Source organism: Protopterus annectens, chromosome 5.part0 (assembly GCF_019279795.1).
Source record: "Protopterus annectens isolate FY-2018-M chromosome 5.part0, PAN1.0, whole genome shotgun sequence".
Taxonomy (NCBI): Eukaryota; Metazoa; Chordata; order Ceratodontiformes; family Protopteridae; genus Protopterus; species Protopterus annectens.
This window is the reverse complement of record NC_056735.1, coordinates 1778754378-1778777298: the sequence shown is the minus strand read 5'-3', so window position 1 is coordinate 1778777298 and position 22921 is coordinate 1778754378. Positions and strand designations below refer to the sequence as shown.

General features: G+C 38.6%; 1 protein-coding gene across 1 annotated transcript in view; it reads left to right on the top strand.

Annotated features, from left to right (window-relative positions):
• The window catches only part of LCP1 (lymphocyte cytosolic protein 1), a 550854-nt gene that overhangs the window by 467438 nt on the left and 60495 nt on the right, over window positions 1-22921 (top strand). The window lies entirely within an intron of this gene.

Below are 22921 nucleotides of genomic sequence, written 5' to 3'. Positions count from 1 at the left end.
GGGCTTTATCCCAGTATGCCACTGGAGCAGCCTTTGTAATGTTGATTTTTGAGAACTGGTCATGTACCCATATATATATATATATATATATATATATATATATATATATATATATATATATATATGTGTATGTGTGTGTGTATGAATGTGGATACTTTGGATGACAGTGTGTTTGGTCAACATCTGTATAGTAGGCTGCTTTTGGTCAACTAAACAGATGGTCAATAGATGTGCAAGATAGCAGGATTTGGGAATATTCCCTTTCGCTGATTTTGTGCGATATCAGAGTTAGTGTACAAAATTAGCAGGGAGTGTAGGGGTTGCACTCCCCTGCACATGTGGGGTTCAGGAAGCCCACCTCCCCCCGCAAAAATGATATTTTTGTATGGTGTTCTGTTTTGCATGGGCAGAGATTGTTTCTTGGCACATGTATAGTATCAGATCAACATTCGTATTTTTGACGTATTGTGATGTCTGTTTAGGATGTCCATAAATGCAAATGTCGATCAAAATAGATGTAATCATATACATTTGTGTGTGTGAGTATGCATGCATACATACGTACATACAACTGTAATTGAGGAGTGCTAGACAATTACCAGAAAACAATGCCAAAAATGACAAGTAATTTCAGAGAGTTAATTGCATCAGTCTCAAATATAATAATATAAACTAGACAGTCTGAGCTAAAGCCTAAATCTTTACTCCAGTCACAATACACTTCAATGAGTCAACAAGCATGGCTATGTTTAAAAAGTAACTAGGTAAGAACTGGAAAACCTGGATGCAAAGGCTTGAACTTGTCAGTATTGTAACAGAGCTAGAAAACAGACCAGTTGAAGTATTGGCCGAAACATTTTACATATAGCATGGATAACACAATAATAGGGTACAATATGTTCAATTTAACTTCTGATGCTAAACATGAAATATTACTATTACTAATTAAACAGAAATTTAAGCAATAATGTAATACTGTTAACCTAGAAAATATAGCCTTATATGTGCCATTTATTCTTTACAAGAAACTAGCACCCAATTTATACCATTGACATTTCTGTGGCAGAAATAAGGCATATGCAAAGCATTGAGAAATTTAAGCAGTACTGTTAGCCTTTAAAATTAGTTTTATAGGTGAGGTGAATACCTTTACTAACTCAAAAACTGAACAAAAGGGGCTAAAACAACTCAAACTTAGGCAGAAACCCAAAACTACAGAGTGTCGCTGACAAAGACCACACGCAATATAGCTTAAGCACTTTCGTTCTTTTACTTATTGGACTTCTTTAGAATGACAAATAATATAAACCACAACCTTTTAAAAACAGAATACAATGACATCAGTCATCCAATCAAAAACATATGTTACAATCCAAACCCCTTAATAACCTAGCAAATAGGCAGGTCATACTGATTTGACCCTAAATACATTTGTATTTTAACAAACTTTTAACTGAAATTGTTTCATTTATTTTTGGATAAATATCAGCATGTAAAAATACCTGCCATTTAAGTCCTGAAAACTCTAAATAATTGTTAAACTGATCTACAAAACTACTTAAATCAACTTTTTGAATAACCAAGAAATAAAACTTTCAAAATAAAACACAATCCAAACTGTGTCTTGTTAGAGCATTATTCATATCTTTATTCTTTATTGCCCTTATATGCTTACTAAGACAACAGCCTATTGTCCTTGTTGTCTTCCCAATATAAAAACAATGGCAGGAACAACAAATAGCAAGATACGCCAACTCTACACTTTTACAACTACATCTACTTTTAGGTTCAAACACATAAGTTCTATGTTGAAACACATTACTTTTTGAGTAGGTAAAGTTGCAAAATTTACACCTATTACAAGGAAATGTTCCTATTGGTCCTACATAAAGCCCACTGTTATTTTTTTGAACATCCTCTAATAAATATTTTAAATTATGTGCCTTCTTAAACACAAAATTGGGCTTTTCCCCAATAACTTCACTAAGGTCCTTATTTCCTAATACTACTTTCCAATTCTCTTCTGTGATATATTTTTTGTAATTTTCCCTCAAACCTCATTGGTACTGGGAAAGACAAAGTTTTCTCATCCATAATATCTCTATTTTTAACTCTTGGTACAAAACTTGTACCAAGAATTGTGGGAAAACTCTCATCCTTTAACCTTACCACCTCCTCTGATATTTCTATCAACTGGTCCAGAGGATACCTCCTGTTGAAAAACATACTAATTAATAATTTATTTTCATCTAAAAAAATATCTTTTTCACTAATAATCCTACACCCCAAATAAAAAATAAATGTTAGCTATAGTCTAGTGATATGAAAAATGTTATGAGTTTGTGTATGACATGAGAACCATAGTGGAGACAGCGCATTTTATGAAGCAGTTGCACTGATGTCCACTAAGACTACAGAGAAGAATGCTAAGCTTCAGAGATTTTATTTATAGGACAACAACAGGATTCTGTTATTAAATGGTCAACTTTTCTGTCCTTTTTCTCCCTATTTACTGTTCCTGCTATGAATAAACAACAATACAGCATTTAACATATTTAAATAGATTGTTTCTCTCTACTAGAATAGTACCTTACTGTACTGTGGTAGTTTCACTTTCAGAAAACTTTTATCCTGCACTGGAAAAGTTTTCTGCAGTCTCCAATTCATTGATGTCATCAAGGTTAATGAATACAGGTAGTTTTCTGACCAGTTCCCTCCCCAAACTGACATCACCACGACTGTCCTAAAAATCCACCAATGCTGTGATGTCACAGCTCCCTGGTTCTTCCCCTATCCATACAGAAAGTAAAGACTAGAACAAGGAAACAGTACATGAGTCAAGTCTCCTGCTGTAAGCTGTCAGTCACAGCAGGTAACAGCTCAAATTGGCCTTTGCACTTTGACAGCTAGGGAAGTTAGATGTGAAGGGGGTTGGGAGATGAGTCAAACTAGTACAATTCAGGCTTCACAAAAGACTGCAATTTAGCCATTCTGAAAAGGAACAGCAGTAAAAAGCACTTTGAAAATCTGTTCTGTGGCATTTTCCCTGTTTGTGTTTTAAGTAGTCATTGAACGGCATGAAATGTTACTTAAAACTAAATGACTGAAAGACAGCAGAGTATGCCTGTAAAATCAATGCAATGACAGGAGCTTTAGGAAGAAAGAGGCCTGCTTTATGTAATTTTTTTTACAGAGAAGCACTGCATTGCGGGATACCTAGAGGCAGAGTAAACAATCAGAATTACTTCAGTGTGCCAGACCACATGTGGTCAGACTCAGAAATTACGTACAAAAATATTTAAAAACCTGAAAATAGTTCCAGAGTGGTGTTAAAATATAGGAAACAGAAAACCAAGATGTAATAAACATGTTTTTGAGTCTGTGGGTGCCGTTGTCCTTTAACAGTGGCATACAAACCAGGAAAACAAATGTGTGCAAGAAATGCATTGATTCACACCTACTAAACTGAGACCAGCAGAACTATTTTCCAAGAAACTTGAGGTGTCATTAGTAATGGTTTGTCTCCTAAACCTAGTAAACATCTTTGAAAACATAACAGAGGCTGCAGTCTGTGATCACTCTCTATATGTTGCTTGCACTATTTTGTCCAAGATTTTTCACACTATCCTTTTCCTTCCCAATATTGTTGAAAAGGTAGACAACCTTAACTCATTACAACCCAGTGATGCCTCCAGGTGTTTCTGCAGTTACAGCCTACTGACACCTCTAGGCATCAAATATTGCTTGCTCATATTTGCATTAATAATTCCAAATCTATGTTACTTACAAATTATTAAAAAAATAATCTCAAAGCTTGTACCATGGCAAACTCAACTGTATTGCTCTTTGACCTCTATTTAGCAGGTAAAGACATACTAATATTTGGTCAAATAATATTTATTTTTATTTTCATAATTGTTATGTTTTTCTAAATATCTTGACAACTAAATAAAACAGATAGAATTCTCAGCTGGATGAACAAAGTGCTGCTGACGGTATGTGTGTAACTTGAGTGGCTGCTGACATATTGTAAGTTGTTTACAAAATATTATAAATGTAAATATTTACTGTGTTTACTGTTACTTATAAAATCCAATTTAAGACCTAGAACCTTAATAACATTGCCACTATAAAAATAGCTTGTACTGAAGAATTTACCATTTACACTTCTTTAGTAAACCCTATAGTTCTTGACATATGAACATGTGTTTGAAATGTTAAGACAAAATTTATTTTTATTAAAAAGCTTAGGCTCTGCCCATTGGAAGTTAGACTGCAGATTTCAATAACTCAATTGGAGTGAATGAGTTAATGCAAAACGTACACTGCCTGCTGGACTACAAATTGAAAATCTAACAGATCCTAGGTTGTGAAAGTTGTTGGTACCCTATTTAAATGTAAAATTGTAACTAGTGGGGTACCACAGAGATCAGTGATGGGCCCTCTCATGTTTGATATTTATTTTGTAGACATCCAAAACAATATCTTAGAAGTGTGGTTGTCTATGTTTGTTGATGACTGAAAGCTGGTCACTGATATCCAGTCATCCAATGTTACTAAACAGCTTCTGTGAGGGCTGGAATATGCTTACACCTGGTGTACTAAAAATGATCTAAAGCTACATGAGTGCAGCAAAGGAATCTTTGGCAAAAAGGTTGCTACTACCTCATACATTATAAACTGTACTCCTCAAACAGATATGGAAATCCTTCTCATTCTATCATCTTGTTTCCCTAGCAGCCAGGAAATCCTTCTATGTGGTCCAGTTAATTTCCAGCAGAATATTTTCAAGATTCATAGAAATCATCCAGCAGAGGTACTCTTCCTTTGTCAGACTCATCAATGGGCTATGGCTGAACAAGTTTGCAGTTGACTGCAAGCTGGGCACTGTCATCAATTCTCCTAGTGATGTGGACATCCTCCAAGAGGGTCTCACCCAAACTAATGACTGGTGCCAGAAACATGGCCTCAAACTGAATGCCAAAAAAGCATCATCATCCCCTTTGGGGAGAGTGACATTCCCACAAATTATCACATTGATAATAAGGTCCTAAGCATGCAATCAGTCGTGAGGGACTTGAGCACTCGAATTGATAGCAAACTGACTTTTGACCACCATATTGCCTCCATTGTATTGAAAGCTTTCTACATGGCCCACCTCATTAGTAAGGGTATCTCATCCAGGGACAAGATGGTCATAACATCCCTGTATTCTTCCCGTATAAGACCTGTTATTGAGTACAATGCCCCTTCCGGCATATACCTGACAAAGCACATGCAGTACCTGGAGAGACCACAGAGATTCCTCACCAGGAGAATTTCTCACCAGGAGAATCCAGGGCCTCAAACGTCTGCCATACACAGATAGGCTAAAGACCCTGTCCCTCTACCCAGTCTCCTATAGACTCCTCAGAGGTGACCTTTGTCTGGCATACAAAGCAATCTCAGACCCAGCCTTGATGGGACTGCTGCATATCCGCAAGTCAAACTCCACTTGAGTAACCCGCACACGTGACGTCAACCTGGTCTGTCACTTCAATAGGACTTGTGCGCAGGACAGATTTGTGTCCCAGAGACTTTTCCTTTGGTGGAATAGATTCCATCTCCATGTCAAGCTGAGTACCTCATTAACCATTTTTAAGTGCAACCTGGATAACTGGAAGGGGAACAGAAAATACACCCCGGGATTCCACCTGTGTCCCTGCTGGACAGTGGCATAAGGTGCTGACTTGTTGGGACATGGGCTAAATTCTTGGCTAGACTTGTAAGGGCCTCAGAGCCAATAGCCTCATAGCTTCCCATGATCCTATGATCCTATGGAGTTGGGGAAAGAAGATTAACATGAAAGACTTTAATTCTAGCTACAATATTTAAAACTGTGAATGCAACACAAACCATCTCAGCCCAAGGAACACCTATTAATCACAGGGGTGAGATTGCTCGCATTTGAACACTGAACTACAGTTGTTACTTTGAAAAGAACAGTTAATACCGCTACATTTTCAAGCCTGTCATTCAAACATTCCTTAAAATGCTGCAACAGAGATGGCCACTAACGAAAATCAAATGAAGCAAAGTAGTTAAAAAGGTGGATTGATGCTGATGGTGAAAAGTAAGCAGTCACAGCAATGTTGTCAGCTGATGAGAGAGAAAACTACAGTAACTAATCCCTTCATCATAATGATTTATTTTTGTCCCTCTGACATGACATAAAAAAGGTGAAGCCATTGACTGTAAAACAAAATAATGCTAGCCAAGGCAGCCTCCTTCAGATCATTTTGGTGTATAACAAATCAGAAAGTAACAGTAACCATTTACTTTGACACAGATGCATTGGCAATGCAGAAAAGTTCAAGATTTGCTGAAAAACATGTTTTTTTCAGTTTTTAGGTATAGTTTTCCTTTAAGTTATCTGTTCTGCTTGGTCTGGTTTTCCTGCCAAGCAGTGTTAAAATAACTGATATGTTAACTGTTTAAAACATTCTTTAGAGCCTCTTTGCTGATTTTCTGCTGTTTTAAACATTCTCTATTGTTTCCCGCTGAAACTAGGGTAGGTAGTAACTGTAGCATATTCCCGATACAGGCTTGCTGCTTCTGGAACTGTTTATAGTGTTTTATTTGTTCTGAGCACGTTTTCCAGGCCATCTTGGATTGGAAGGGGCCTTCCCAGTATCAGTCCTTATAAATAAATTCACAAAAACAAGGGCCCTCAACTGTGGAAAATTTCCCATGTAATCCCACTTCATAAAGGGGGATCTTCCACAGAACTGACAAACTATCGGCCAATTACTATTCTTTCACCTCTTTCTAAGCTACTCGAAAGGTATATTCATCTCCAGGTCATGAAATTCTTAATAACAAATAACCTTCTCGCAAACACTCAGCATGGGTTTCACCCAACACATAGTACCACTACAGCTCTCTTATCCTACACTAATAGCGTAAATCGTCACAGGAATAACAACAACTTTGTATCTGCCATCTTTCTAGATATATCAAAAGCTTTTGATATGGTCTCCCATTCCAAACTAATAGATGTACTAACTGAACTATCCTTCTCACCATCTGCCACAGCATGGTTTCATAACTATTTATCTGGCCATCAACAATCTGTTCTATGGCAGGGTGACCTATCTCCACGCCTTCCTTTATCCATTGGTGTCCCCCAAGGATCTATCTTGGGCCCTCTCCTTTTCTCCATCTTTACTAATAATTTACACACAGCTACTCCACATGGTTCTATAATACAGTATGCAGATGATTCAACACTTATCTGTGCTGCCACTTCTCTATCAACTCCTCATTTTGAAACACAGTAACCTTTAACTTCTGTTGAAACATGGTTAGCCAGTGCCCATCTAAACCTGAACCCAAACAAAACTAAATTATTACTCTTCCAACCTAACAAGACATCTGTCTCATGCCCAACATTTAACATAATAGCCAAAGACAATACTCTGATCTCCCCGACAACCCATACAAAGCTTCTTGGATTGGAAATAGACAATACCCTAAAATTTGACTTGAATGTCTCCCTAACTATAAAATAGTCCATAAGAAACTTAGATGTCTATATAAGCACAAAAGGTTCCTGACCACGATGGCCAAAATTACATTAGCACAAACCCATCTGCTCTCCACTCTACTATATGCCTCTCCAATTTTAACTAATCTAAGGAAAACTGACTTATCTAAGCTGAGCATGTTATAATAAAATTGCTAAGTTTGCATCTGACTGCCCATATAGAACATATCATTGTACAACTTTAAGGATACTAGACTGGCTTGAAGGATACTCGACTGGCTTGAGCTTCCCAACATTATTCTTTACAACCAACTCTCTCTAACTCACAAAATTGTAACACAACCAACTAGAACCTCTGCACTACAAAATCTCATCCTTCCTTACAGTTCCAGCAGACAACTTTGCTTTAACAACAAGAACTTACTCATGGTTTCCAAGGCCAACAACACTGCAGGAGAATCTTTCGTATATGGAAATCCCTTCCTAACTCCATTCTGTCAATCTCATCCACTAACCACTTTAAGCCATCACTTAAAGCTTATCTAAAAAATAAGCATCTATCTTCCTGTACTAACCCCTCATGAGTGCTCTGATACATCACAGTATACCTAAAACATATCCAACTTCTCCCCCGGTGTTTAATCCTTTGTTCCTACTGACCTGTCTTAACCTTATATCTTGACATAAGTCATACCTACAAATAGTACTAGCTATATTCAAAGCCTAGGTTTTGTTGTCAAGATGTATAGCAACCCCTAGTGACAACAGTCTTCAGCCTAGCATCATGGACAGTTGGACTACCCTCGTTTCTCCTACCAACCTTGTTAACGTGGGTCTCTTGAAGCAATGTAGCAATTACCTCATGTACACAGGCAACCCTCTACTAATAACACACTCTATTACAGAGTGTGAGAGATGTATTTACACCAAGAATCTAGAATCTATCCTCTCTCTCACTCAAAACAGTAACATGGAGAAAGTTGTCAACTCACCCACCACTACATATGCTTATAGTACCACTACTCATGCACACACCCCTACTCTTATACATAGGAAAGAATTTGGTTTTCTGCTTCTTCGAAATGGGTTAATATTAGAACACTCAACATTTTAAATGTTCAGTGTAATAATATAGACCCTCTAAATAGGTGTGCAGAAGAAAAAAAAAGCATGCCAATGTAGGCTTAAAAAGGGAACCAAGGGGCCTAACTGCATCTTGTCTTTAGTAAAGTATTTTATATGTGTTATTATTTATTTATTGATTGATTGAGTGATTGAGTGATTGATTTCCATTTGTTTAGTAGAACAGAACATTGATCAGAGGTGAAGCAAGTTGGAAAGTTCACCAACAGAAAGAGGAAATACACGTAAAGCAAAACCTGGGAAGTACAGCGAAGTCCAATGTTAATGAGGGAAAGTAAATATGGAAAGAAATAGTAGGGGTTGGAAAACTGTATATATACTTACAAGGTGCGTGTTGTATTAAGGGATGTAGAGGTGTTGGTGCAAGGGATAATGAGTAGACACAGTAGGAGTTTCAATCAGTCATGTGACATGACCTGTCTTATTATAGTGGCATTTAAAATATCTTTTGCAGAAATTGCTTGAGTTGGTGGAGGAAGTTAGAGTATTCAGACATTACAGTTATATGTTCAGGTAGACATTGCCATAATTCAGGGTCCAAGATTGAGAAGCTGTGGTCAGTGCAGTGATGCTTAGAGGTGGGTGTTTGGAATGTAAGTCCTGGTTTAGCATGACTTCTGAGGTTGTAGCATATGGTTGCAATCGGTTTCTTGATAAGTGGTGACAGCATGTCTTGCTTAGACAACTGGAAGTGTAGGGAGTCTGAGTCTCTACCTTCTTCAGGTAGCCATTGACTTTTCAATAGGTATCACGCTAACATTCTATACATAAAGAATTGGCAATGAAGTGGCAGATTTGCTACAGACTGATTTATGTATTGTTATATTTTTGTGTGACGCAGTGGCAAAAACAGCAAACAATGTTCCAGTTGGACAGCTAGGATTTCATATATACCTTGGGAGTTAAGACCCAGGCAGTTTAGAATTAAGTCCAAGAGTATAATTGATTTATTTACCTGGGGGAGATAGAAATTATGATCATTTTTTGTGCCCAGAATAACAGGTAGTTGATCTTGGGCTGGAATTTTTTAATGTGTTCCTGAAAGTTGAGGGAATTGTAAAGCCAAATCCCCAGATATCTAAAGGATGATACAGTTTCTTGTGGATTATATACTGGTTTGTTTTAGAATGTTTGGCACTGGTCTGATGTAGGCAGATTTCCAGATGAAGAGCATAGTGTTTTTGTTGGTATGAAAAATTACATATATGAGCTGGAGGAATGAGTAAGAATTCTCTGTAGTGATACATGAATCATGGACAGAAAGCGTCTCTGACAGTAGAAGAGTCAATTTGTATTTGTTGCAGCAAGGGTACAATCTGTTTAGCTATTATTCTGCTTAAATAAAAAGGCTGTATGCATTTTGTAGGGCTGGATCCATGTGAGGGTTGGAGGGGTGTTTTGATAGGGGGTGAGGGTAAACTGAAGAATTTATTGGGGAAGTCTGCTGGAGAGATAATAGTGGACTGGCAAGATATGCAGCCACAGGTAGATTTTTTTATGGAGGGGGCCCTACCTGTTATGTTATTTATTTCCTGCCAAAATTTATTTTTGGATTGGTACCTGTGAGTCATCAAAGAATTAATTTTCAGCCTACCATTTTTTGAAAATTAAACATTGAAAACAAAACAATGAACCAAAAAATATAGAAAAGCACAAAACAAAACTCTGTTTTGCAGCTGGGCAAGCCTCCATGTACCCCCTACATCTCATACATTATACATACCAACTCTATGGTAGTACCACAGTGGAGAAATGGGTAAATACCCTGCAAAATTCTCCTCTGGCTCACACAGTACAAGACATTGTGACAAAATGAACTAAATATCAAAGTCCATCAATGCTATGATGACCTGTAGGTTAGCTTGTTTTTTTTTTTTTTTTATGAGTGCAGGATTGAGGTTTGTTTGGTGACATGTACATGGCTTTGTTCCTTTGAATTGCTTTCTAGTTAATATTGATGACTCTTGCTTCCAGCTTTGCCAGGATTCATTACAAAGGGGTCTTTATTATAACATCAAAGTCTAAAAACTTTGAATGTTATAATATCGAACCCAGTAGAGTGAATGCTTGAAATAGCAAAGCTGCAGAACACTGAATATTTTCCTAGGGAAAGTATTCAGTGGGCCGGTTCTGCAGCTTCGCTATTTCCTCAACTATGGAGCGAAGGTTAAGGACCAGGTTAAGGTAAGTGTGCGAATGAAGGTGAGTGTGCGATTGGGCGTGGGTTAGGTGAGTTAGGGTTAGGGTGTGGGTCAGGTAAATGTGAGATTGCATGGACGTGAGGTTAGGGTGGGGTAGGTGAGTTAGGGTTAGGGAGCGGGTAAGGTGAGTCTGCGATAGTTAGGGACCTTAGCGTTAGAGCTGGGTTAAGGTAAGTGGATAGCTAGTGGTGTATGTCTGGTTTAGTGTAGGGTTTTCTGAAGTGTATGTGTGTGGATTATTTATTTTGGTGTGCTTGAGTTGTGTGTATGCTTGTCAGAACAGCAAATTTTTTCCCTGGGAAAAATTTCTCTATTCTGACTGTTCATTTTTCTGGTGTTTCAATTGAATGGGTTCAATATTATAACATTCAAAGTTTTTAGACTTTGATGTTATAATATAGCCCCATTACAAAGTTGCATCAGATCAGTGTTTTAAGTTCTTTGGTTCTGTATAAATGTGTTTGAAGAATCTAGTAATTAAGAAGAAAATATTGACTGGGGAAAAATCAATAGCGCCAATCCCACTATAGCCATCAACCTATTCAAGTTCACTCAACTTACTAATTCCTTCACTCGACCCAACAAATCTAATCTCCCTGGCACAATACTTGACTGGACCCTAGTATCTCATCCAAACAAAATTATAAAATCAGGCGTCACCCCTGACCCACTAGGAGACCATTTCCCTGCTTTCGCCATTCGTGCTACTCCCTCCTCCCCACACTCTCACCACTACATTCGTACTCGTAACCTATCTAACTTTAACCCTACTTCCTTCTCTAACTCTCTTAAACTATCCAACTGGAACCTCCTAAAAACACTACCGCTAGATGAAGCCGTTGACTACTTCAATTCTACATTTTTAACTGTCCTTAGCTCCAAAGCCCCTATTAGAACAAAAAGAATCAAAACTATTAACTCCTCCTGGCTCTCTAAAGACACTAAAAAGATAATGCTTCAAAGAGATAAAACCTGGAAAGGCCACCTTAAACATAAGGATCCACAAACCTTCCTCAAATATAAGCAGTTGAGAAACCTAGTCAAAAAGCAAGTCATTAGGGATAAAAAGTCCTGCTATATCCAACTACAAGAAAACAATGCAAGAAATCCTAAACAATTCTGGAATTCTATTAATTCCCTCCTTAGACCAGGTACAAAAAACAACCCCTCCCCTGATACCGGCAAATCAGACCTCGAAGTAGCCTCCCTTTTCAATTCATTCTTTACCTCCTCTATCGCTGATCTAACCAAAACTTTCTCCAACAATAACCCTCCCACCCTCCCTGCTCAATCTTCAGTCCCTGTATCCCTTGCCCCCTCCTTTGAACTCAAACCTGTATCCACTGACCTAATAAAGAAACTTCTCCAAAAACTAAAGCCTTGTTCAAATGCCCCTGATAACATTCCATCCTCCTTCCTAAAAATTTCTTCTGACTCTATTGCCATACCCATCAGCATCCTAATAAATAGGTCTTTACTCGAATGCTATGTACCCAAACTATGGAGCTCTGCCTTCATTTTGCCTCTCCACAAGGGTGGCAAAACTTGCTCTGTCTCCAACTTCCGTCTCATAGCCATCCTCTCCCCTATATCCAAAATTCTTGAAAAATGTATCCACCTGCAGCTCTTGCCATACCCTACCCAACACGGCTTCCGCCCTGGACATAGTACTACCACTGCCCTTCTCTCCTTCTTACACTCTGTCAACTCAGCACGTGACTCCGGTAACTTAGTCTCCTCTGTTCTTCTACATTTATCCAAAGCCTTTGACACCATCTCTCATTCACTCCTTCTAAACCACCTCTCTAATCTCAACATCTGCCAAAAAACTCTCTCTTGGTTCTCCAGCTACCTTTCAAACAGGTCCCAAGCTGTGAAATGGGCCCAAGCTACCTCTTCTTTCCTTCCTACCCCTACTGGTGTACCACAAGGTTCCATTCTAGGCCCATTACTATTTAACATCTTTGTTAATGACTTCCATAAAGCCATTCCCAACACCAAAGTTGTGCAATATGCCAATGATTCCACTTTAATCTGTTGTGCCCCAAATCTAGCAGAACTAAAGACCCTAACACAGATTGCCTTTTCTACCACAGAAAACTGGATGCTCCAAAATCATCTTGCCCTAAATGCAAACAAAACTAAGATCCTCCTTTTTACCCCATCTAAATCTTCCTCTCTAGATAAGAACTCATTTTTAATTACCAGTCACAACACCTCTACCATTGAGATTGTCTCCCCCACCTAGCTTCTCGGCATTATAATTGATGACCAACTAAAATTTAATGACCATATCCTACTAAACATAAAAAAAACTCACATAAAACTTGGACTACTGTATAGAAACAACCACTTCCTCTCTCCTCACACCAGACTTACACTTGCCTCTACTTTCCTTCTTCCATCCCTCCTGTACGGCGCTCCCCTCCTCACTAATTTATCTTCTACACTTACCTCCAAATTGGAACAATGCTACAACAAAATCTCTAGATTTGCCACAAATGCCAAATCCTCCTCTCATCATTGCACCTCCCTCCACTCCTTAAACTGGCTGGAACTCCCCAATCACCTTGACTTTCTCCAAATCTCAACAGCCCACAAATTATTCTTCCACCCCTCAAACTGCCCTGCTCTTTCTAATATTCTACAGCCTTATACCCCCCTTAGATCCTCTCACCAAAACCTAATCACAGTTCAAAAACCTAAATGCCCCGCAGGTCAACTGCTCTTATCCTTTACCCTAGCCAAAAAATGGAATGCTCTGCCCTCCTCACTTAGGACCTACACCAACCCAAACATCTTCAAAAACCAGCTTCATTCCTACCTCTACCAAAATAGGAAATGCAATTGCACTCCTCAGCCTTTACCTCTGAAGCTATTCCCCCCACTTCTCTCCTGGCTAACCTCACTTACCTACCTAACCTCTTTAATATACTCAGCTTATATTCCTAATTATTACATCTTGATTTCTTGCCTACACCAGGATTTTCCCCCTTGAACTGTTGGGATTTTTTTCTTTTACTTCTCAGTCTCTGATTACTGTTATTTGTAATACAATAGTCTCTGAAACTTTTATTGTAACTTTTTATTCAAATTTGTATGTAATTTCTTTTATAAATTGTATGTAACTGTATGTAACTAAACACATGGAGCTTTTCTCCCCGGGCCTCAACTGAAAATGGGCCCCCAAGCCCAGTGGACCTCGCTGGTAATCAAACTGAAATAAATAAATAAATAAATAAATAAATAAGAAGTCAGTGTTTTGAAGGGTGAGAAGTTCTGTGACTTGCAGAGTGGCAGGGTTTGCATCTTAAGATTGAGTGTGGAAAAACAGTCTATAGTGAGTAGGTTAGAACAAACTTAGGAGAAATTGTTGAAGATTTTGGTGTAAATGAGATCAGCTTTGGGGAGAGAGTTTTATTGTGAAGTTTTGAATGTGGGAAGTTATAGGATAGTGATCACTGAAGGTAAGGAGGTGAATGGTAATGGGGTGCTGTTAGCTGGTCGTGAGGTAATTCGGAGATCAATGAATATGGTGGTTAGTTTTGTAGCTGAGTCTGGTTGTCTCATTTATTTTATTTATTTTATTTTACATTTGTTAACCGGGATAGTCCGACTGGATACGTGTCTATTTTCAGCAGAGGCCCAGGGAGAAAAGCTCCAAATCACAGATACAAGCAATAACAGTAATAAACATAGCAGATTATAAGAAGAAGAGCAATTATAGAGGTGATACATTATTAAAGAGTCTGTTAACTAAGACAGAGTAGGAATTACATTCACATAGGAGAAAAAAACATAAGTATTTAACAGTTTTTCATTAATTATGGCACTAGGGTAAACAGTAGATACTTAAAGCAGGCCTATGGAATATACATTTTGCAATATAGCATTTTTCTATATAGTTAAATATTATGTATTATTCTATAGATATTGGCACAAATAGGCATTAGTTAATAGAGTATAATTGACAGGGTGTCTATGGAGATTAATCTGGGTTAGTCCAGGGGCAGAGCCAGTGGTTTTTAAAATATTGTTTAAGGCCTTTTTTAAAGAGATTGAGAGAGGGTTCAAGTGTAAGGCTGGCGGGGAGTAAGTTCCAGGTTTTGCCAACGAAGTTGGTAAATAGTGAGTCTCCAGTCCATTTACTAGCTCTTTGATTCTGGACCATTAGTTTGTTAGCTGAGCGGAGTGGTCTGGGGTGACAGCACGGTTTTATAATGTTTCTAAGAGCAGGTGTTTTTTCAGGGGCTGTGAGAATTTTGTGCGCAACTATGAGCTGGTTGAACAGAAGTAGGTTAAGGAACTCTAACCACCCTAGGAGCTCAAGGTTTTGGCAATGATGGGTCCTGTATGTAGAGTTAGTAGCAAATCTAGCTATATGGTTATAACTACAGGTGAGTTTATTCATTTCAGTCTTATTCAAGTTGGAGAGTATAGGGGAAGCATATAAAGAGTAGATGTGTGTGGCCTATAGTAGTACGGGCTAGTGGGGTTAGAAAAGGTTTATTTCTGTATAGTGAGCCGAGCTTTTGGTTAACAGCTTTGATGGTTTTATTTACATGCGAGTCAAATTTGAGATTATCAACTATAACCCCTAATAGCTTAGTGCTGAAGTCTGTGAGAATAGAGGTGCCATTGTTGGATGATATGGAGAAAGAAAGAGGAGTAGATCAACTGGTAGGGGTGAAAAGTAGTAATTTAGTTTTGTTAGGGTTTAAGAGCAAGTATTTATTAGCTAACCAGGTTTCAATTGTATTAAATGTAGTTTAGGTTCGGCTTTGAAGGTCTGATGGGGAGTGGGCAGAACAGATAAGAGTGGAGTTATCTGCGTATTGGATGCAGGTGGCTTCTGGGATGGCTGCATGAAGGTTATTAATGAAAATGGAAAAAAGCAGGAGACCTAAGATGGAGCCCTGAGGTACTCCAAGGGTGAGAGGTAGGAGTGCAGACAGTTTGTCCTGCCAATAGAACTGCTTGTTTTCTTCCACTCAGATAGGATGTAAACCACTGAATAGCAAGTTTGTCCAGGGATATGCCTTCTAGAGAGTGGATTAGTAACTGATGGTTGACCATATCAAAAGCCTTCTACTAGCTCATCTCCTCTACTCAAAAGCTCATCTACTAGTTGATTAGGTTAAAGTCAGCTAGAATGTCATATATACCTTGGGAGGTAAGACCCAGACAGTATGAATGAAGTCCCAGAATATAACGGTGTTGTTGTGGTATGTTAGCCAACATGTTATGTATTATAGTGTAGAATTTGACTAAGGAGGAGAGTGGAAGGAGGTAGTGAATTTAGATGGTAGCTTGGACAGCAGTTATACGATAATTTAGTGGAAACTCTAAAGGATAAGGGTATGGGGATTAAACTGGTGTGATGAATAGAAACTGGTTAGCTGACACAAGACAAACAGCAACAGATAGGAAGGAGTTCAGTGTCCATTGATTAATGCAGTATCTTAGGTTTTTATGTTGTGGCATTCTATGTCTCTGGCATTACATTGAGTCTAGAGAATGAAGTCACCTGTTTAACAGAAAAACTGGGACAGAGATTACAGGTGGAAAAGCCAACCATTAGTGTGAATTAGTATAACTTGCTATCTGGGGTGGCCACGGTGGTGCAGCTGTTAGCGTTGTCACTTCACAGCAAGAGGTTCACCGGTTCAATCCTCGGCTGGGGTGCCTTCTGTGCGGAGTCTGCATGTCCTCCCTGTGGTCATGTGGGTTTCCTCTGAGTGCTCTAGTTTCCTCCCAAAGACATGCTGTAGGTGGATTGGACACTCTAAATTGGCCTTAGGTGTGAGTGTGTGTGCCTTCTGTGGAAGGTTGGGCACCGGGGCTGGCAACTCGACACCATAAAAACTCTACTGCCAATCATGAGCGAACAGGTGATCCACTGTGGTGACCCCTAACTGGGAAAAGCCGAAAGAAGAAGAAGTATAACTTGCTATCTGGGCAAGTAGGTAATGACTTAGTTTTAGTGTGCAAAACAAATGGAAGATTTTTTCTTTCTTTCTTTCTTGCTTTCTTTCTTTTGGTGAGGAGATGTGCAGATCAAGGATACCTTGTTTCTTAGAGCAGTATCTGATGTAAAGAGAGAAGAGTGAAATATTACTCAAGGCTATAGAATACATGTAATTACAATAGTAAATTCAAGAGACTAGTTAGACACACTGACAGGGCTGTGGACTGTAGAAATGTAAATGTCTGTTTTGTTGAGACAGAAGAAACATTCAAACCCACAGCAAACAGGACAGCAGATTCAACCAAGATGTAGCAGTATGGATAATATAGTTGACCAGCCACAGGATTCAAAAATGCCAAATTTATTCCACGAACAAACACACAGTATGTTAAGTGCTTTCCCTCGGTCAATACCGAGCTTCATCAGAACAAAGAATAACTTCATTACAGCCTTTAAATACCATCTTGGTTGAATCTGCTGTCCTGTTTGCTGTGGGTTTGGAATCTTCTTGGCTTGTGTTCTGTCGGTTATTTTACAGAAGAAATTTTATTTACAATTCTACAATTAAGTTTTGAGGTAGTTTGTTATAATGAGTATTTAAGATGTAAACAGATCATCATAAGCTAGAACTCAACTTAGACAACATACATAGTCGTTGAAAGATATAGTCTCAGATGATATATTTACATTTTTGCAAGTAGTTCTGCAGATGATAGCTATTGATAAAGGTCTTCATTTTTAGGGGTATTAAAATGTAGTTTATTAGAATGAACATCAGTTTTATTAGTTTGCAGTGCTTTCTGTCCCATTTCTTCATAATAAAATCAAGTAAAATATATAGGGAAATGTATACTCTAAAATGTATTGTAACATCTATAAAAATCTATTAGCTACTTTATGAAAGCTGTTATAAAACAGTATATGATTTTTTATTAGTAGCCAGTATTTTCTGTGTTGTTTGCTCATAGTAAAAATATATACATACATATAAATATATATATATATATATATATATATATATATATATATATATATATATATATATATGGGGAAAATCTCAACTTAGAAGGTACTGTCATGAAAAATCCATTAATTGCACTTATGAATACCCTGTAATAATGAATCAAATATAATTATTTCTAATGTTGTGATTTTGTGTTAAAAAATAAAAGGTATACATTTCATTGTTCATTCATATGTTGTATTATTCTGCATAGCACATCTCTCTACATCCACGGTGAAACAGTTAAGAACTAATCAAAACAGCATTGGGAGCCATACTAATTAGAAAAATATTGGGAGCATTTTAATCAGAACAGCACAAGGTGGCATACTAATCAGAACAGCATCAGGAGTCAAACTAATCAGAACAATACCAGCAGTATTCTAATCAGAACAGCATCAGGGGGCATACTAATCACAACAGTATTGGGAGAATTCTAATCAGAACAGTATTAGGAGGCACACTAATCAGAACAGCATCAGGGGGCATACTAATCAGAACAGAATTGGAAGGCACACTAATCAGAACAGCATTGGGATACATACTAACCAGAACAGCATCAGGAGACACATTAATCAGAATAGCATCATGAGACACATTAATCAGAACAGCATAGGGATACATACTAATCAGAACAGCATCAGGAGACACATTAATCAGAACAGTATTGGGAGAATTCTAATCAGAACAGTATTAGGAGGCACACTAATCAGAACAGCATTGGGATACATACTAACCAGAACAGCATCAGGAGACACATTAATCAGAATAGCATCATGAGACACATTAATCAGAACAGCATAGGGATACATACTAATCAGAACAGCATCAGGAGACACATTAATCAGAACAGCATTGGGATGCATACTAATTAGAACAGCATCAGGAGACACATTAATCAGAACAGCATCAGGAGACACATTAATCAGAACAGCATCAAGATGTATACTAATCAGAACAGCATCAGGAGACACATTAATCAGAACAGCATCAGGAGACACATTAATCAGAACAGCATTGCGATGCATACTAATCAGAATAGCGTCAAGAGACACATTAATCAGAACATCAAATGGGACATTGGCATAATGGTTAAGGCGTTCACCTTACAATCACAAGGTGCAGGGTTTGATTTTCACATGGGGTAATTGGATAGGCTTAAAATTGCCCACAAGGGCAGTTAGCCTAGTATTAACCTATGAACCTATGAACAGCATCGGAATGCATACTAATCAGAACAGCATCAGGAGACACATTAATCAGAACAGCATTGGGATGCATACTAATTAGAACAGCATCAGTAGACACATTAATCAGAACAGCATCGGGAGGCATACTAATCAGAACAGCATGGGGAGGCATACTTCTTTGTACTGGTAATGGTGGGTATATGTGATGGGGAGATTGTTAAACATGTGCAAACATTCAGGCAGGCTGAGATTCATAGATGTCTAATGCAATGCACAGTGCACATTAGCATAGGCAGCAGCAAAACGCAGGGTGTGGGTAATTCTAAAACATACATATAGCAGTCTTACATTAGGCAAAATAATGCCTAATGTAATACATGCTGATGACAGCAAAATGCCATACAAGTTATAATCATCATGTAAATGAGCCACATGAAGCATGCAAATGATAACACATAAAATGGAGGACCAGTTTAAAAATGTAGAAAATGGACACACTGCACTGCATGTCATTCCCATTTTTACACTGTCAGTGTATGTGAGAGGAACAATCCCGGGATTAGCATCAGCAGTTGCTCAGCAGCATATGTTAGCATCCATGGTACTGGATTTAGTGTGCCTTGGGTCCTGGGAAGTTTCAATCCATGGACCACCCCACACACTTTTGGGGGGACCACAAATAAATGCACATTTTCTTGTGAATTCACCTTTCTGATTGAAGACCATTCAAACTGGTGTAATTGTAATTAACCAATGTCCATACTCATCAGTTAGATCCACTTGTATACCTCAAATGCCCAACTGTGACAAAAATGCCAGCAATAAAGCATTCTGTGATTCTATCCTTCTTTACACAAATGTACACTAGATATGCAAAAGCAGACTGTTGTCTGGTAAAGCTGATCATGACAGCAGAGTCGGCCATTTTTATTCACAGACAACCACCATACCAAGCAATCATAGCCAGATTGCTGACTGTGAACTCTTTGGATGCCTGATTGTGGTACACATAGTAATAATTATGGATATGATAAAGTATTTCTGGCTTGTTTCACCAAAACACATAGTGGTCCAAGTATTCTAACTCATTTCACAGAAATGTGCACTAGTCCTACAAAGCCAAACTGTTTAACCTGATTAAACAACAAGAGGATAAAGTACTTTCACTCACAAAACAAATTACCCCCACACACCCAGGAGTTATAGTCATTTTGTTGTTTATACATCATCTAACTGTGATAAAAAAATAATACCTCTCAATCTGTTAGGGTAAGAATCAGGGACAAAGCCAAAACATAATAAGGGACAAAGGCTCAAAGCCAGGATATAGATTTTAAACATTGCTCTGATATACTTAGAAAGTTGTTAGAATTTTAGTTTTTGCAATGGCATGCATTTTCTTTTTTTCCCTGTTATCCTCCTTTACATGCCCCCAGTTGATCACAGCTACATAACTGTGCCATGTATTCTTAAGTGTCTCCATTACTATCCACGAGGCTAGGAATGCACCAGTGGCAGGTTGAGGAGGTGTCTCCAGTACTATCCATGGGGCTGGGACTGCACCAGTGGCAGGTTGAGGAGGTGTCTCCAGTGCTATCCATGGGGCTGGGACTGCACCAGTGGCAGGTTCAGGAAGTGTCTCCAGCACTATCCATGGGGTGGGACTGCACCTGTGGCAGGTTGAGGAGGTGTCTCCAGTACTAATCCATGGGGCTGGGACTGCACCAGTGGCAGGTTGAGGAAGTGTCTCCAGTACTATCCATGGGGTGGGACTGCACCTGCGGCAGGTTGAGGAGGTGTCTCCAGTGCTATCCAGGGGGCTGGGACTGCACCAGTGGCAGGTTGAGGAGGTGTCTCCAGTGCTATCCATGGGGCCGGGACTGCACCAGTGGCAGGTTGAGGAAGTGTCTCCAGTACTATCCATGGGGTGGGACTGCACCTGTGTCAGGTTGAGGAGGTGTCTCCAGTACTATCCACAGGACTGGGACTGCACCAGTGGAAGGTTGATGAGGTGTCTTCAGTACTATCCACTGGGCTGGAACTGCATCAGTGGCAGGTTGAGGAGATGTCTTCAGTACTATTCACAGGGCTGGGACTACACTAGTGGCAGGTTGAGGAGGAGAAGTGGGGTAGAACAGCCTGTAGCATCATACACACTGGCACTGCACTCAATGGAATTTTTTTTATATGCCCTAACTGGACAGAGTTAGTGATGTGAGTTGCATCACCACATGCAAAATTAGCTAGCCACCCTCACCCAGATGCTGTAGTTTTACTATTTATTTATGTATTTATTTTATTTATTTTACATTTGTTGACCGGGCTAGTCTAACTGGATATATGTCCATTTTCAGTAGAGGCCCGGGGAGATAAGCTCCAAGACAGATAAATGAAAAACTTAGTAAACTATAAAGAAAAAATGACTAAATAAAAATATTCATAATAAGCAATGCAGATTCCAGGTACAACAGAAAAAAATGACTAAATAGCAACATTCATTATATACAATGCATATTTCAGGTTACAACAGAAAATTCTGTGAGGACAAAAACGAAGTACTTATAGTGCAGGAATGCATATACTATACAACATGCAGGTATAATACATAAAAAGAAGGACTAAAGTCAAAAGAGAAGACAGGTTAATTATATAAAAATAAAGGAATTCTTCAGTAGAAAGTATTTACAGAGACTGGACACAGTGTAGTTTAGGAGGGAATCTGTATTTATAGGTAAAAGGAATATATAATGAGTAGTCGGGATAGGCAGAGCTAAGTTTAAACAGATGGATAGATGCCTAATCAGGTTTAGTACAGGGGCACAACCAGTGTGTTCTAAGGTAGAGTTTCAGTCTGTTTTTGAAGAGTGATAGAGAGGGAAGAGAGGAAAGGTCAGTGGGGAGAAGATTCCAGGTTTTTCCGACAGCATTAGAGAAGAGAGATTCACCAGCCTTGTTGTTAGGTTTAGAGGTGTGTAGAAGAGTTTTGTGTGAAGAATGTAGGGATTTCAGATTTGTATATGGAGTGATGAGGGTAGATAGAATAGGAGTACTGGAAGGTTTATAAAGAGTTTTATGGGCAATGGTTAGTTGATGGAATTTAATCATGTTTTGTAGTTCCAGCCATCCAAGCTGCTTTATATTCATGCAATGGTGGGTTCTGTAAGGGTTTCCTGCTGCAAATCTAGCGATGTTATTGTAGGAAGTTTCCAGTTTGCTGAGGTTATTTTTAGAAAGGTTAGTAAAAATGGGTGAGGCATAGAGGAGTGTAGAGATTAGATGAGTGTGAGCTATGGTTGTTCTAGCTGTGGAGGAAAGGTAAGGTTTAATCCTATAGAGGGAGCCAAGTTTTTTGTTGATAGTTTTTATAGTATTGTTGATATGGATGTCAAAGTTCAGATTATTATCAATGGTGATACCCAGTAGTTTGGTGGTTGGGTCTGGTGATATAATGGAACCATTGGTGGATATAACTGAGGAATCAAATGGAGAGGACTTGTGACTCGGATTAAAGAGGAGGAGTTTAGTTTTTTTGGGGGTTCAAAAGAAGGCAACGCTGTGTGAATCATTGTTCAACTGTGTTAAATGCCTTCTGGGTAAGAGAGAGAAGTTCAGATGTGGATTTGGCTTAGCATATAAGTGTGGAGTCATCAGCATATTGTATGCATGTGGCTTGGGGGATGGCTAGATGAAGGTCATTAATAAATATTGAGAAGAGGAGAGGTCCTAGTATGGACTCTTGAGGGACACCTAGGGTAACCGGTTGGAGGGTAGAAAGAGTTTTATGCCAAATTACTGCCTGTTGTCTTTTATCTAGGTAGGACTGGAACCATTTTATGGAAGGTGCATCTAATGATAGGGATTCGAGTATGGTGATGAGAATCTGATGATTAA